This window comes from Emydura macquarii, unplaced genomic scaffold (assembly GCF_026122565.2).
Source record: "Emydura macquarii macquarii isolate MOO-44397 ecotype Brisbane River unplaced genomic scaffold, CSIRO-AGI_Emac_v2 contig_1551, whole genome shotgun sequence".
Classification (NCBI taxonomy): Eukaryota; Metazoa; Chordata; order Testudines; family Chelidae; genus Emydura; species Emydura macquarii.
Window position 1 is genome coordinate 10,130,545 of NW_027131688.1, and position 16,200 is coordinate 10,146,744.

Genomic DNA, 16,200 nt, shown 5'->3' on the forward strand with positions numbered 1-16,200 from the left:
GAGGATTTGTTCACTTAGTTGCAGGGAATGGCTGTAATCCCAGTGGGTTTTCAGGGCTGGACTGCGGCTGCTGTTGTTTCTTGGTGGGTGTCTAAGAGTAGGCAGGAGAACGCTGAGAATTCAGCAAAATTAAGCCCTGTAAAACAGCTCTTTGATTAGATTAGAACAAGCATCATTTATCCCTGTGTGCGTTAGATTTGGGCTCTCGTTAACTAAGGGCTGCAAGAGTAGGTAAAGTTGCCCTCCTGGTGCTTCTCCAGGTAACATGCTGGCTGCCTGCATTGCTGAGAGGTAAACCACAACATGACCCTCTGCAGCTCTCCGACTTGGCTATCATGAGTTTCAATGTCATGCGTTCAGTCAAGGTGGGTGGATCACACCCTGGCTCATATAACTAGCATTCCACAGCCATGTGGCTTTGCGGTTGATGAGGATTGTTGAGCCAATCAATGCTCTTTCTTTCTTGTTAATTTCCCTAATACTCTGCTGATCTCCTCAGGTCAATGCAAAAGGGACAGCTGCATGGAGGTGTACAGATGGTCACCTTTGGAGTTCCCGCTCTAGATGACTGATCTGGGCTTCTTCCCAGCCTACGAAGCAAAATGCTTATTACAAACTGATTGAATTGTGCATCCTTTTCTTAAAAAAATTCAACTGTGCTGGCGTCCTAATAGCAACAGCATGACTGGGTGGAAAGGAGAGAGCTAGGGAACATGGGGAACAGCCTGTGTATGGCTCACGAGGAGAGGTGACGGTAAAGGTCACGCTTAGTGATGGTCCCTGCATCTGAACACCCTGTGCTTTATGGGCATTTGCAGACAGAACCTTCATCCAGATTCTGAAAATGGATCCTAAAATCCTTGAAATTTGGGGCTCAGAATCCAGACCCTTGATGCTAGAATGTGCTGTGGCCTGGTGTGCTCATTCTGCCAGTGTATAAGGAGGATAACCTGGGCAGCACAGGGCCCGAAGAACAGCTTGACATCTCTCCCTAGCCGCTTGTGGGCCCTGACATAGAGTCATTCTGGAGACGAGGGTGGAGGGGCATGTCAGAGGAAGAAGGAGTTGTGACTGGGACACACTGTGCCCTGGTTATTCTGGAACCCTGGAGTGGTCCATAGAAGCCATTGCAACACAGGGTAGGTTAAAGCAATCCCTGAGGCTGCTCTAAGTTACACTGGGGACAGCTGTGGTCCCGGGTTGGCTCTAGAATGTGGGGCCTGTACAGCCACCTCTGTAACCTTTCCACCACAAGTCCTGCCATGAGCCCAGACCTAGAAACAATATTTTATAACTTGAGCCTATCTCTAGTTACATTGTGCATCCCATAATATTCCACACTGGAAATATAATGAGGAGCTGGAGGGGATGCAGTAGGTGGCTGCCATCTACAGGGTCCCTGGGCCAGGACCTGGAGTAGTGGGTGGGCCTGGGTTCCCCCACCCCATCGGCACTGGGGAAGTGACGGGACAGTTGGACTGCAGCCCTAGCCTCCAGAAGTGGGGAGCACAGATCGTGACATGGCTGGAGGGCTGTGTCATGATAAGGATGCTGCAGTCCTTGGAGTGATGTGGGTCCAAGAGCAGAGGTGACCGAGGGAGAGGCACCTCTGGGAGAGGGTGCACTGACCTGCGGAGCTCAACCCCCCGACTGCCAACAGGAGGCGCCAGCGTGGTGAGTGGAGCCCCGTTACACAGACATTAGATTCTATTCTGGTTTTTTCTCCCATTCTGTACAACAGGTTGTTTTCTCTAGCCTCATTTGTGTTTAATACAATTGTGTCTACTGTTTTGATATAAGGTTTTGTACAGTAGGCCAATTTAGTCTGGGTATCTTGTTGTTCTTTGACTCAAATATAAAAGCAACACATTTATAAAATCAAGTCTTTGCAGATGCTTTGTAAAACTGTTTTGTGCACTAGCTCTGAGGAGTTTCTTGAAATCCAGGCTTTCTTCTGTTATTGGGTAGAGGGTGGGTTTTTTTTTTTTTTTTAATGAGAATAATGCTTAACTGTATCCTCTGACATGAATGAGAAACAGCAGCCAAAGCTGAAAGAAAGTCTCTTTTTAGGAGCTGGAAAGAAGATAGAAGTTAAAATATGCAAGTATGTTGTACAGCAAGAAAAATGTGAGCGCTATCAAAATTAACTAGTGAGAGCTGTTCTCCGTAGCCACCATACAGCAGGGGTGATGACCGCTATAGCTCCTATCAAAAAGATATTTTATTTTGGCTAAGACTTGCACAAACTCAAACAATCACTCCAATACAGTGTTTCTTACAGGGTAGGTTGCTGCTCCCTGAGGGGCACGAAGGACTAGCCAAGGGCACAAACAAACCTCTCAATTGTTCTCTAGTCTCAGTTTTCATTTAAAAAAAAATCAAGTCTCTAGTTCTCTTGTTTGCGAAGAAAACCTTCACAGCCTGAGGCCAGGTCCATGCTTGGAAGGGTATATAGCTATACTGGTGTGCTATCCCAGCAAGCACTCCTAGTATGGCCGCGGTTCATTCTGGCAAAAGCCCTCCATGCTGGCATGCTCCATGACTGTACTGGCAAAAGCATAGTTTGGCCAGTATCATTAGAGGCTTTTGCCAGCATAGCTATGGTGGTCACAGATTACAGCTGGTCACATCCCTGACCAGCACAACTACGCAAGAAAAGTACATAGTGTTGACTTGACCTGAGTTTGTAAAGAGCCTGAAACAATAGCTGTGAAGTGTGAACTTTCCCATCCCTTTCAATGGCTGCTAACTCAGATTCCAGTAATATTACTTCAAAGTTCAGGATTGTTCACTATTTCACTGCTCACCAAACGGTGTAAGAAGGGAGAGGAGGTCTTTCAGCATGGAGATCTCCACCCTAAGGGACGGGGCAAGGAAGAGGTCTGAATTAAGATGTGTTGGGCCTTCAACCACATGTAGGAGGGTTGCAGAGCAGTGATTGTCCTTATTTTCCTCCGGGCCGAGTGTGCTCGGCTTTCTAACATTTGGGAAATGTTGTTCTAAGTAAAGTCAGCATCGGCTTAATGGGAGATGCACGTCTATCTGTAAATTGGACTGGGTGGGCGTCTCTTTAGGACTAGATTGTGTCGTAGAGGCACTGTGCAGAGTTGGACCCCCCCCCCAGGGACTGGGGGAGGGGGATTGAGGAGATGCAGTCCCCCAGCAAACCAGGGAACTTGGAAGGAAGTGTCGGGGCTACACCATTGACCTCATTGACTTCAGTGGATGTCGGATGGGGCCTTCACCCTTTTAGGAAGGGCTGCTGGAACCAAAGCCCCCAGTAAGGGCCTCAACCTTGGTTGGAGAGTTCAGGGAACTCCCACCCCCTCCCTTGTTTGCCCTGTGCAAAGACCAAAGATCCTTAATGTAGCTGGAGTTTATCCAGGATGGTATTTGGGGTGTGATGCTCTGCACAGCAAGGAGAGAGCCCTTAGTGTGTTTCAGAAAAAGAGGACTGCCCAATCCTGCCAATGAGGATTGGGCCCAAAGTGATTGCGGGGAGGGGGAAAATGCAGCTGTCAGGAGAAAAGCTAACTTGTATTTGTCCCTACGAGGGCTGTCCGGACCAGCCTGGCTGTTTATACATCTGCTGGGTTAAATTAGCATGATTATCACTTTAGTAAAGTGTAGCTATTGCTGTGCTTCCTCTTCAAGAAAGCAATTACTGTATCTATCGGCCAGTATATTAACTGACACCATTTAATTAAAGCCTAACTTATCGCTGAATGAGGAATATTTAAAATCACTGTGCAGTACATTCTTTCATTCAATGACGGCGACTCTCTGTCCATTTCCTACCGCAGACGAGGCTCGGTTGGTAAGGTGGCTGGGTGGCGGAATAACCACTGCTCTGCTCTTTACTGTTCAGCGCCCCGTGAGTCAGACCCAAGGTTCACGACCCTTGCGCTGCTCTGACTGTCTTACAAAATTTCTGGGTTTGGGGGCAGATGTGGGGGCTGGAGGGAGAGTTAAGTCTTTCTATTCAAACAACTTGTATGGTGAGCCAGCGGGTTTTCTCGAAGGTCAGGTCGAGGTCAGGTTTTCAAAAGAGCTCAGACCTCACATTTGGACTAGGTGACCTCCTGAGGTCCCTTCCAACCCGAATCTTCTATGATTACGAGCAGGTTTTTTTAAAAAGGTCCCAAAAGACTGAGTGCCAAGCGAAGTATCACAGTGGAGCCTCTGGGTGTTGAGCACTCTTGAAAATCTGGCTTTTATTTAAATGCCCCAATGGGAGGTGAGTTCTTTGGGAAATCTGGTCCCAAGAGTGGGTGCTGAACCTTTGAAAATCTGCCCATATTAGTATAGAATCAAAAGTATATAGCTCAGTGGATTTAGGACTGTTAAAAGAATCTGGTTTCCATGAACCAAACCAAACTATGCAGAATTCCGAAACAGTGAAACATAAAGGGATGAAATTGGCCCCACCGAAGTCGATGGTAATGTCGCCATTGACTTCAGTGGATCAGGATTTCACCCATAGTGTCTGAGGAGGTAATTCAAGAGTTAAACTGAATAGCTGGTTGCAGCAAAAGATAAAATACAGCAGAAAACTGCCCTGCTAACAACCTTACTGTGCAAAATGTAACTTTGTTCAAAAGAATTCCCTGTATTTTGAACAACAGAAGCTAAACAACTCAAGTAATCGTGGTTAGATACGCCATCTTGGAACAAATCTGAGCAGAAAGAACAGTTACTGCTAGCCAAGGGTAGATAATTTACTGTCTGTGTTGCTTAACAGTCTCAACGTCTGTCTGTCTGTCTAATGGACCAGTAAAAAGGCTTTAAACAAATTAAAATATAATAGTGATGGCTTTGGCCATATATCCTCTGGATGTATGTTAGGATATTTAATATCCTATTCAGTTATGCCACATTAGAAAACAATTGGAATGTGGGAAGGTAGGACGTTATGGGTCTGTCTATACTGCAGTGTAAGCCCACAGTAGTAGAACTTGAGTTAGCAGACCCTGAGTCCGTTAACTGAGGGCTTGAACGTCTACACTCATTTGAACCCTAGGTTAGGAATTGTTGAGCCCTGGGTCCCAATCTGCACTTTGCGGGCCTGAGTCCAGCCACCCACATCCCAGACTTATAGCACCCTCCCAAAATGTGGTCGCCTAGCCTTTCATTTGTGTTGCAGTGTGGAAAAACCTGGCTGTCTGCTAAACTTGACAGCTCAGATGACAAAGAAAACTGGCCCATGAGATTGTAGGATACTCTTAGCAGATGTCCAGAGGGGCTGTGCCTACCCTGCAAAGCCATAGGGCTTGAACCCTGGGTCCTGGCTTGACTCAGGCTCAGACTCTCCACCCCTATTGGGTCTGAGGACCCTGAGTCTGAGCCTTAGGTTTGCACAATTTTGTGTGGATGGAAAGGGGGGTTAGGCTCGAGCCTGAGTTTGAACCCTGGGCTTACATTGCAGTGGAGACATACTCTGTGGACTGACATGATGCAAAATCCTCAGGAATTTTAAGCAAGGCCGTATCTTTTTAAAAAAAAAATAATTTCTTAAATTGCTTTAAGAAACTTGTCTAACCTGATCTTCTGTCTGAAACTGGGGGACGGGGATCTACATCTAAATAGTTGGATGCTGTTATCAGGTTATGGTACCTTCAAGAAGCGGCTAGTTATTCATCACCTGCCATTTGGATAAATGCCCGATGCTAAAGTTCAGATCTTGGCATGCTTCAATGCAAAAAGATAGCCTTTGAATAGATGCCTTTCTCGAAGTTTTTGGCTACAAGGCAGAGCTGATGGTGTGTGCTAGTGATACAAAGCTGGGAAACGCTGTCCAGTTTACCTAGAGTTGTAGGAAACAGAATAAAAGATTTCAGGGCTTTTGAAATAAGAATCTGTTTAAATGAATGTTAAAGGAACTGACCAGTTGACAGAATAACATTTTGTGCATCAAACCAAAAGAGATACGGCAGCCCAGTAAAAGCTCCTTTAAATCAATTAAACTTGTTAAAAATAAACTTCCAGTGTTGCGAAATGCAATCGGTCATGAACAGATCTGTTAAAAGAGAGCACATCCTTAGCTGATATTAATTGGTAAAGCTCTGTAGGAGCTATTTCACTTGAGAATAGGCCCTCAGTTTCAAACCAAAGTATCTTTAAAGAGCAGAGGCCTATTCAAAGGATACAGTTTTGGAGCAGCAAGAGTTTCTTCTGTGATATTGGAATCTGCTGGCATCTTGGAATTGGAAAAGGAGCATAGGGAGGGATGGGAAATGCATGGAAGAAGAGTTCTCTCTGTTTTGGCAAAAGATATTATCCTCCCTCTTTTTTTAAACATATGTTTTCCTACAATACAGATAAGCTGCTGCTGCTTGTTTTCCAGTATTTCAAACATTCAGGCTTCGCAGCACAAGGGGGAGAAAAACGTTGGCCTTTTTAGTGAGCTCACAGTCTTCTCTTCAAGCAACATAATAGTACAGGCCCCAGTTCAGGAAGGCACTAGGTCTTGTGCTTAATTTTAAGCACATCTTTAAGTCCCATTGACTTCAGTACTTAGGTGCTGGGCTGAATAGAGAGAGACTTAAGCCTGTGTTTAAGGATAGGAATGCTTTGCTGAATTGGGGCCTCTGTACCTCCATTTCCCCTCTGCCAGACCCTTAAAACTACTTATTTGTGACATTTCATTCATTGCCAATACAGGCAATACTACAAACACAGTTTCCTATACCCAAAAGCTCTCATTACCAGCGATACCAATGGGCATTCCATGGGCAGATCTACGACATTTTAATAGTAATAATAAAATAGCACATTTCTTCCTCTGAACTCCAAGCATTCTCCAAAGATGGGCTAGCACTATTATCCCCATTTTAGTGAAGGACAAACTGAGACTCAGAAAGGTGAAACGACTAATCCAAGTTTCACAGCTAGTTAGAACTGGTAACAGAACCCAGCTTGATTCTCTCTCCACTGCACCACGCGGTCTCTGGAAGATGTGAATGGAGGGAAGGCTAGTGAGGTGCTAGATAGCTTTAGGGCTTGTCTACACTTGAAAGTTAATTTGGATTAAGGTAAAATGTGAATTTCTGAATAACTCCATGTGTAGAAACAAGAGTCTTGTAGCACCTTAAAGACTAACACATTTAATTTCTGCAAACATAAGCTTTCCTGGGCTGTAAGGCACTTCATCAGCCCACGAAATCTTAGGCCTACAGAAATTAAATTTGTTAGTCTTTAAGGTGCTACAGAACTCTCGTTGTTTTTGCTGTATACAGACTAACAGGGCTACCCCTCTGGAACTTTTCTCCATGTGTAGATATGTTTATTCTGAAATAAGAGGCCTTGTTCCTGTTTGGATTAAGTGGATTAAACTAAATAGGAACAAAGGCACTTTATTCCAACATAAAATTGTCCACACATAGTTATTCAGTAATAACTCCAGGTACAGACAGCAGTTATATTTCTGATGTATATCTGAGGGTTGGACAGCAGGCTTCAGTGTCAGAAACTTTGTGGGTTCTGCTCATGGAATAAATAAACCCCTGTGGGTTTACATGCAAAGTTAATTCTATTTTCTTTCTAGGTTAACCGACGTTGTTTCCTCTTTTGCAGCATTACAGTTTATTATTCATCATGACAGAACAAAAGGAAGGTGTAAGGAGACGCATGCAAAATCCTGTCAACTATTCAGTGTAATGCAGAATGAGGACACCAGTCTAATCTCAAATCTACATTGTAGATCTCTCCTCTCTAATAAAGATCTCTACTACTCTACTCATTTTACTGTATTATGAGCTTATTGTAGTCAAATGCTTCATTAATATATAAAAAACAAGCAGCCCCTGCTCCACACATACTCTGTTAGTAGAGCTGGTTGGGGGGGGGGGGGGGGGGGAGGAATCCAGTTTGATTTCTGTGGAAAAAATATCAAATTGTTTGAATGAGATTTTCTTGCTGAAAATGTGGATGGAAAAAATTCTAAGCAAACAGGAAAATTTTCATTTCATTCTGAAATTTTTGTTTTGGTTTCCAGAACCAAATCAAAATTTCAAATCAAAATGAGATGAAATAACCACTGAAAAAATTAATCAAAATTGAATTGTCTTTATAGAACATTTCCATGTGGAAGAAACTGCATTTTGGGGGTGGGGGTGGGGATTGTGGAAAAATGGCAACCAGCTGTAGCTGTTAGAGATTGACTAAAGTATATCTGTGTGAATCAAAGAAATCAATTGTGCAAACACAAGTTAATGGGCTCAACACAGGGGTTGAATAGGTGACACTTTATGGCATGTGTTTTACAGGAGGTCAGACTAGAATGGTCCCTTCTGGCCTTTAAAAACTAGAGGTCTATTGATGACAGTAGGACAATATCCTTTTAAAACAGATTTGATGCTTAAACATAATTATATTCTGTTGTTTATAGTGTGATGCACTAGAAAACAGCGGTTTTCTCATATTTTTGCTATTTGTCACCCATTTTGATGGCTTATGTCACACACAGGCAGATTTATACGTTCACAGGTAAGATTGTAATGTTATGATGTTTCCTGCTTGTCATGAATTCTCTCTCTTTAAGCTGGCTGCAAATCTGATGAAAATACATATGCACCAGTAATTTCAAATAGTATGAATATTGTCTAGTCAGTTGTATTTCCTTGTGGAGTTTTCCAGTAACACTGACTGCTTTCGGCTTGTTTAATTTATCTTTGCCTTGTGTTTCCTGTATGATCCTGATCAGCTTTGTTCTAGTGATCAGTTCTGTTCTAAGCACCCTGCTTTCAGAAATACTTCCTTGCAAGAATCCATTTACATAGTCCTAGGAATGTCCCATACATTGTCCAGTGCATCTGTCTTCCAAATAGATATGCATACAATCATTGCCATATGATACTATTTACTTGTTGTACTCAACAAAGACTGGTCTAGTTTATTAAACTAAGCACTGAACTCCTGAACACGAAAACGCCTAATTCAGAAAAGACAGTCAGCTTCCCAGAAATGTACCCATTTTTTTTAATTGAAGAAAACAATGTAACCTCTGTTTGGCTTTCAAGTCACAATGTATCGGTATTGTATGGAGATTAATGTAAAGCAGCCTACTATCCAGTGCATTGTGGATTACAATACAATAAACTCCAAGTAAACAGAAAGCTTTACAAAGGTGAAACCGGCTTTAGCAGCCCTTGAGTGCTAGTTACTAATGTAAAGAAGCGTTCTATTATAGCTAGTTGTCATGCACATTATCTTTCAAAGCTGAGTCGGCTAAACTCCCACAGAGGCAGAATTACTCACTATCTCCTGAGGGGAGAGACGTAATGATTTAAAAGTTGCTGCTGCCCAACCATTAAGGTGGGGAGCAGGGTGTGATCCTGTGGACTCTTGCTCATGCAAGTTGTCCCCTGTGCACTGCCATGTTAACTTCTCCTGTCCACAACTCCTAGAAAAATCCGATCCTGAGCTTTTTAAGGATTGTAAATAATGAAGTCAGGTATCTGGTCCTTCCCTTCTGGGGGCTCAGTTCTGCAGCCTTAGCTCATGGCCTGTTCCTGCGCCCAATGGATTTCCCCCGTGAGTCTAGTGGGAGGAGAAGCTCTCTCCCGGCCCTCCCTGTTGCTGAGAGGATTCTCTAGGTCCCAAGGTCTGGGGAGGTGCTGTTGTAGGTATCCTTGCTGAGAGATAGCTGGGGAAGAAACGCCGGAGGAGGCTGTACAAAAGGTGTCTGAGAAGACCTAAGAGACAGGCGAATTGCTAGCAAGTAGCCCAGCTGGGAGGTGAAGCAGCACTGGAGGCTGGAGCGGATGGATGCTTTGCTGTTTAGGGCCCCGAGATAGAAGCCTGTGGTTGAGTGAGGGGAGCATGACACCGTGGACTATCGTGAACACTGGTGGCAAAGGGGAGAAATTTGAGGTCACACAGACCCAGAGGGAGGACTGTGCCTGGGGAAGGCAAAGGGTTATTCGTGGATGCCCTGCATCAAGAGGTGATTTAGCCAGTGGGCCAAACTACCCAAGAATGAGGGGAAACTGAGGCCTGGGCACATCCAGACAAGAAGTGGGAACTTGTGGATCAGTGGGAAACTGAGGCAGTGACCACACTTGTGATGTCAGAGGGGGAAGTTCCTCTTAACCTGCCCATGGGGATGTTTTTTCCACAGCCCAGAGTCGTTATGCTGTGGCACAGATCCCTTTTATCCTGGGTCTAATGAAACACACCCCGGTCCCCTCCAGGGCACCCAGGGACCATGATGTGGCAATCCCATAAACATGCTGGCAATCTAGGGTGCCAAGAAAACTTTCCCTGCTGGGGCAGGTGGGGAGGAGATGGGGTTCTGTTAACAGTCCTTCATCCTCAGGGCTGCGGAGACCATTTGAGAAAGAACTACTAAGGTGCTCTGCACAGAGAGAAACAGGCATTTACACGAACAAGGGGCGCTGTCTAAATGACAGGCGATGCTGAGCCCCGGAGGTCTGTTATACATAAAGGAAGGAAACATTTAAAATAAGATGTTTGGACCCATGCACAATGCTGAATCCCTGTGCTCCTAACAAGCAGCCGTCTAGCACCAAGGGCATTCAGTGTCTATTGCTGCTCGGTGAGGCCTACCCGTTGCCGTGATGAGGGGCCATGATCATATGTTTTTGGACTAGATGGCATCTTCTCCCCTCTCCTTCCAAGTGCCTCTCCTGGGGACAGATGTGCTACACAATCAAAGCCTCAAAGATGGCCGCCAGGTGTCCAAGGGACCTGACTTGGCCACAGGTGAGCCCAAACCAACTCCCATGACAGGGATTCCCATTGACTTCGGGGGGAGTTGATTCTGGCCCATCATCTCTCAAGAGCCAGTAGCTGCTTGAAAATTTCCAGGATGGATTTAACGAGCCTCCACTGACGACTCGCACGAGAGTTTGTGGGTTTGGGGTGGAGTGCTCCACTCAGTGATGTCTGTTCTATCCAGAGAACTGCTGCGATGGCTTCCCTGGGTTGGCCAGACAGCCTATATAAAGCCTTGCTCTCTTCTGATCCTTCCTCACCCTGAATACATCAGATCCTAGTCGGGGGGGTTTTCAAAAAGCCTGGCACCAACACATTCCCTGTATTTCCCCTGCTGTGTTGCGTTGCTGGTGTCAAGTCCAGGAATTGGACTGGGAGACTGAAAGACCTTGGGGAGAACCAGCTCATTGTAAGGACTCAGCCCAACCAGGCTGCTTATCCCCTGCGTGTTTCATGCAGCCTTTTGGATGCTTGTGGTGCAGGTTGTCTTTAATCTCCACCTGGCTTCATCCATTCGTACCACTTGTGAGTTGTCCAGCTTCCAGTTCATATAGTGGGTGGGTGTGTGGAGGAAGACTCTGTGAGCTGGAGTGGAGTGGGGGAGGGGGGGTGAGAAGGTGCAGTATAGATGCATGGCACTCATTAGCCTGTTTATCAAATCCCAGTGCTGTGTACAGCTAGAAAATCCATGGGAGTGGCTGTGCTGTGGTCTGGCCCAGTTCTTAGCCACACTAGGAATGCATGGAATAAAACCTCCTGCTGCACCCGTAGGAAAGTGTCAGAAAGCACCACTAGGTACCCATATACACTAGAACCTCCAAGTTATGAACACCAGAGTTCTGACTGACCGGTTCACCATGCACCTCATCTGGAACCGGAAGTACGCACTGGGGCGGCGACAGACAGACAAGCAAACGCAGCCCAGGACTTTGTTAAATGTAAACTACTAAAAAAATAAAGGGAAAGTAGCATTTTTCTCTCTTCTGCATATTCAAGTTTCAAAGCTGTATTAAGTCAATGTTCAGCTGTAAGCTTTTGAAAGAACAACCTTAACACTTTGTTCAGAGTTACGAACATTTCAGAGTTAAGAACAACCTCCATTCCCGTGGCGTTTGTAACTCTGAGGTTCTAGGGTAGTGTCCTTTGTAAATTTGCTCCTAGTGACTTCAATAGGGGTTTTGACTGCATAAATATTACAGGTCCTTGAGATCACTCCAGTTAAGTCACCTTCCCTATGGTGATTGTTTTAGAACAACAGAGTTTGAGAAACGCAAACCCCCTCCCCATTGACTGATAAGTAGCAAGTTGTTCAGGATCTGTAATTTTATAGTGGCACCAGCTTACTTACATACTGTGCAGATGGAGTTGTCTGTAACATTGGGCATCAACTAAAGGGTTGTGCCCAAGTTGCATTGTCCTCTATACCCTCTTCGATTCAGTGATGCAGTTTCACTGTTGGCTGACACAGGGTATTTCTGGTATATGCGTGTGTGGGTGTGAGGCCCGCCATAAAGTAATACTGTATGCGTGACTTTTTTTTTTTTCTTCTCCCCAGTCCGGTAAATACTATCCCTTATTTTCAGGGTATAATAGCCCCATTCTCTGCCTCTTTAGAATATCATTTTAATTGAACTGAAACAAAGGCCTTTATTATAAAAAGAAATAGCTCACAACCAAGGCAGCACTAATTATAGCACTACAGAATCTAGAATAATTTAATCACTGTGTTCAGATTATAAAACCAGTATTATTAATAGCAAGGGACACTGATGGCTTGTTTAGCCTTTAAATCTTCTGTACCTTATGATAAGGTCCTAATGGGGATCAGGCTATTTTTCTCAACTTAATGTTGTCCATGCACGTTGCATGGGGGCTTGCTTGCTTTTAAGGTATGTTCGAGGCTAAAAAGGACATCCGTTTTCATGCAATATGTAATTGCATTGCAATTAGACAGTGGAGTTCATTGTCCCTGGAAGTCATTGAGGCCACAACCTCAGTAAGGTTAAACTCATTGGACATTCATATGGATTGCAATATCCAGAGTTATAGTAGTTAGTGATGAGGACAAAAGTTCTGGAAGGGCTATTACACCCTATGCTTTCAGGCTTAAGCACACTGGTCTCTAACTATTAGAACTGTGTGGGGGCAGATTACCCTCTTTCTGCTATTGCGGGATTCCTTCACATTCCTCTGAAGGAGCTGGCACTGGTCACAATCTGAGACAAGAAACTGGAGTAGATGGACCTCCGGTCTGATCCAATCTGACAACTATGTTCTTATTTCTGGTCTCTTCTCCCACCTCCGTCTTCAATGCTCTCTGTCACGATGCAAGGCTACCCGTACCTTTGACCGCTTCTCTTGGCTGCTTCTGAGTGCACTCCCTTCTGGATTTAGGTCCTGAGCCTTTACCTGTGTGGGGTGGAACTTTGTGATTCTCACTCTCAGATCTGGTGCTGGGGTACAGCCCCACGTATGCCGACTGTGACTGTCAGCAGGTACAACTGGACTTGGTATCTGTGCGTCTTACCTTCAGGAACTGTGACCAATGGGTGAATACAGCAAGTGAAAACAGCATTTCCTAAACAAAGGATTGTTTAATCTCAACAATGGGTGCATAGCATGGGCAGAGAAAGGGAGATTTAACACAACAGAAGGGCTACAAGTATATCTCTTTCCTGAAACATACATAGGTCTACCTTATGCCGGTCACCCCCATGGGGGTTCAGTCCACTTCCCCCCAGTCCCTGACCCCGACCCCATCTGTCCTTTCGGTGCTTCAGGGCCCAGTTTTTATCCACTGCTAAGTTCTTCTTTTCTGTGCATCACTTGAACCTGGTCCAACTGATTTATTCAGGTGAGGAAGGCAGAAGTAACATATCACAGTTAATAGTCATGGGTGTTTGCTGATGAACTGTTATAGGGCCTATTACGTAGTGTTGCCGTAGGCCATGTCGGTCCCAGGATATTACAGAAACGGTCTTTTATTGGACCAACTTCTGTTGGTGAGAGAGAGAAGCTTTCAAGCTGCACAGAGCTCTTCCTCAGCTCTCTATATAGGCTCTTGTCCATCTTCCTGGGCAGTTTACTGGCTATTTAATTTAATTAACTCCTTGAAATCATACAGTAAGTAATACAATAACAAACAGATGAACATATAATATTCATGTTCATAAATATATTTCAGGCACATCTTCCACCACCTTTGCACTCTCCATTTTTTTCCCCCAACATATTTCTTGCATTCTCTCTGTTTCCTCTTTTTTTTTTTTTTTTTTAAACAAACAAACTTTTGTCCCTTCACTATTTCCCCTCACCTCCATCCCTGCACCCATTCTCTTTTGTCTGTCCCTCTCTTCCTTCCTCAGTCTTTTTTTTCTTTTCTTCTCCCTTTTCACAGCCCGGTTTGGTTGTCATTCCTGCGTCTCCCTCCCTTGATTGGTCTTTACTTTCCCTTTGTGTCTCCCCTTTGCTCCTGTTCCATCACTTTGCTTTTCTCCTCTGTTCCTCTGGAGTTAATGGTGCTCTAAGGGGGGATGAAGTTGTATTACTAAATCAATTATTAATAATAAAGGAATTCTGTGGTAATAATTCTAAATGTGGAGGCGGGTGGCCTAGGTTACGCTGAAAGATGATTCCTGTTCTCACTGGAAAGATCAACTTCACTAACAAACCATGTGTAGAACTTTATTCTTTCAATTGCCTGACATATGAGACCAGAACAGACAGAAAACAGCAAGAAATCTTCTTTAATTAATGACAAGAGTGTATGAGTCCCCGGCCATCTGCCTAGGAACACAGCAATTGACAGACAGGATCAGATCTGCTTCGGAGGAAGGTGCAAGAACCCATGGCATAGGCAGATGTGAGTTAATTTGCCCCCAGGATGGTCACATCCTTTATCCTTGCTACTTAGAGGTTGGTTCAAGCCATAAAGCATGAGATGTAATGTCCCATCCAGGATTTTTGTTACCATGAACTATTCCAACTCTGGATCTTATTATCCGTAAAAATGCCTGAGCCCTTTTGGAACATGCTCAGCAGCTTGGCACATCTGAAATGGGAGTTTGAGTACGCAATGTAGAACAGATGAGGTGCAGAGCCCTTGCCACTTTATCCCCGTGAAACTCCCAATAAAACACCTCGTGGAGAGCACATTTCTTTGGGAGCACATGGCAGTGGAGAAACTGCCTGAAAAAAAGGGCAGCAGATCTGAAGAAAGAGAATGCTTCGGCTTTGACTTGGGGTGGGTGAGCTGTTCCCAGCTCACTGACTAGAGGCATTTTAATAATCAGTTTGAAAGTAACTATTGCAAGTCTCTTTTTACTACACGCTTGTCACTTTCTTTACAAGAGTTTTGCTTTTCCTTTCACTCTTCACCGCATGTGGGTAATTTTTGTACCTTTTTTGGTTGTCTGCATTAATGGTGTGTGTTTATGCCACTACAGGTCCCTATCACCCAGGGACTAACAAAGTTTTTCTTCCTTCAGAGGAAAACTTTTCGATTATCAGTCTTTCCTGCATATTCTTCTACGGCTAGGAAGACAAAGCAGTGACTGCTTCACTTCATTCTTCTCTGGACCCCAGTTCCTTTGCTCAGCCCACACAGCTCCTTTGCGTGTTAATAGACCCTAGATTGTCTAGAGGGAGTTTCATGTGGTTAGGGTTGGGTTTTTTTTGTTTTTGGTTTCTTTTGTTGTTGCTTATTTGTCCCTGTTGTAATTGGCAGGAAACTACCTTTTGCATTAGAAGAGGGACTCCACGATAATAAACTGACCGAATTGTCTTTCCTCCCCCATAAAAGTGGAGGACCTGCTTCATGGCCTTTATCAGTGGTTTTGTACTTTGCTTACACTGGGCTAGGCGATGTTCCTTTTCTGTTTTGCTTTGCACTGTCTGCCTGCAGAAGTATTGTTTCTTCTGGGTTTCCCTCCTTCCCTCCCCCAAAAGCCATTCATTTCTTTGATGTATGTGAGACTCCAATAATGTGTGTGTGGGGGGGGGGAGGGGGGAGGGAATAGAAGTGAAACAGGTTCCTTTAATGGCGGGATTGGCTTCCTCTTGTGGCCTGTTAGAGGGTTCTGTCCACTTACAGGACAATGGGCTGCTGTGCAAGCCAGCCTTGTTCCAAAGCAAGCCCTTGAAGAACAGGTAGTTCTAGGGAGGGTCATTAGACCTAGCTGGGAATGAGAGCCAGCTGCTTCGCTCATGTGACTGCTGAGGATTATAAAGGGGTGGTCTTAGCTCCGTCAAGGGACTGGCACACGGCTGTGAGAGATCCCAGCCCTCCAATCTGGGACTGTGGGTCCCCAGGCTGTGTGCAGACCACAGCACCCGCCCGGCAGCTCACGCCAATCACTGGAGAAGGGAGCTAGAGACGCTCCCAGAGCTCTGCCCATGTCCAACCCCACCGACCGGCTGGGATGCACTACGTAAGCCAGGAAGAGGCAAAGGACAGTTCTGACCAAC

General features: G+C 44.9%; 1 long non-coding RNA gene across 1 annotated transcript; it reads left to right on the forward strand.

Moving 5' to 3' along the window:
* Positions 1–272: 272 nt before the first annotated feature.
* LOC137157705 (uncharacterized) lies at positions 273–7,789 on the forward strand. Its single transcript, XR_010921201.1, has 3 exons — positions 273–365; positions 500–1,674; positions 7,573–7,789. It is a non-coding gene; the product is annotated as an uncharacterized lncRNA (long non-coding RNA).
* The last annotated feature ends 8,411 nt before the right edge of the window (positions 7,790–16,200 follow it).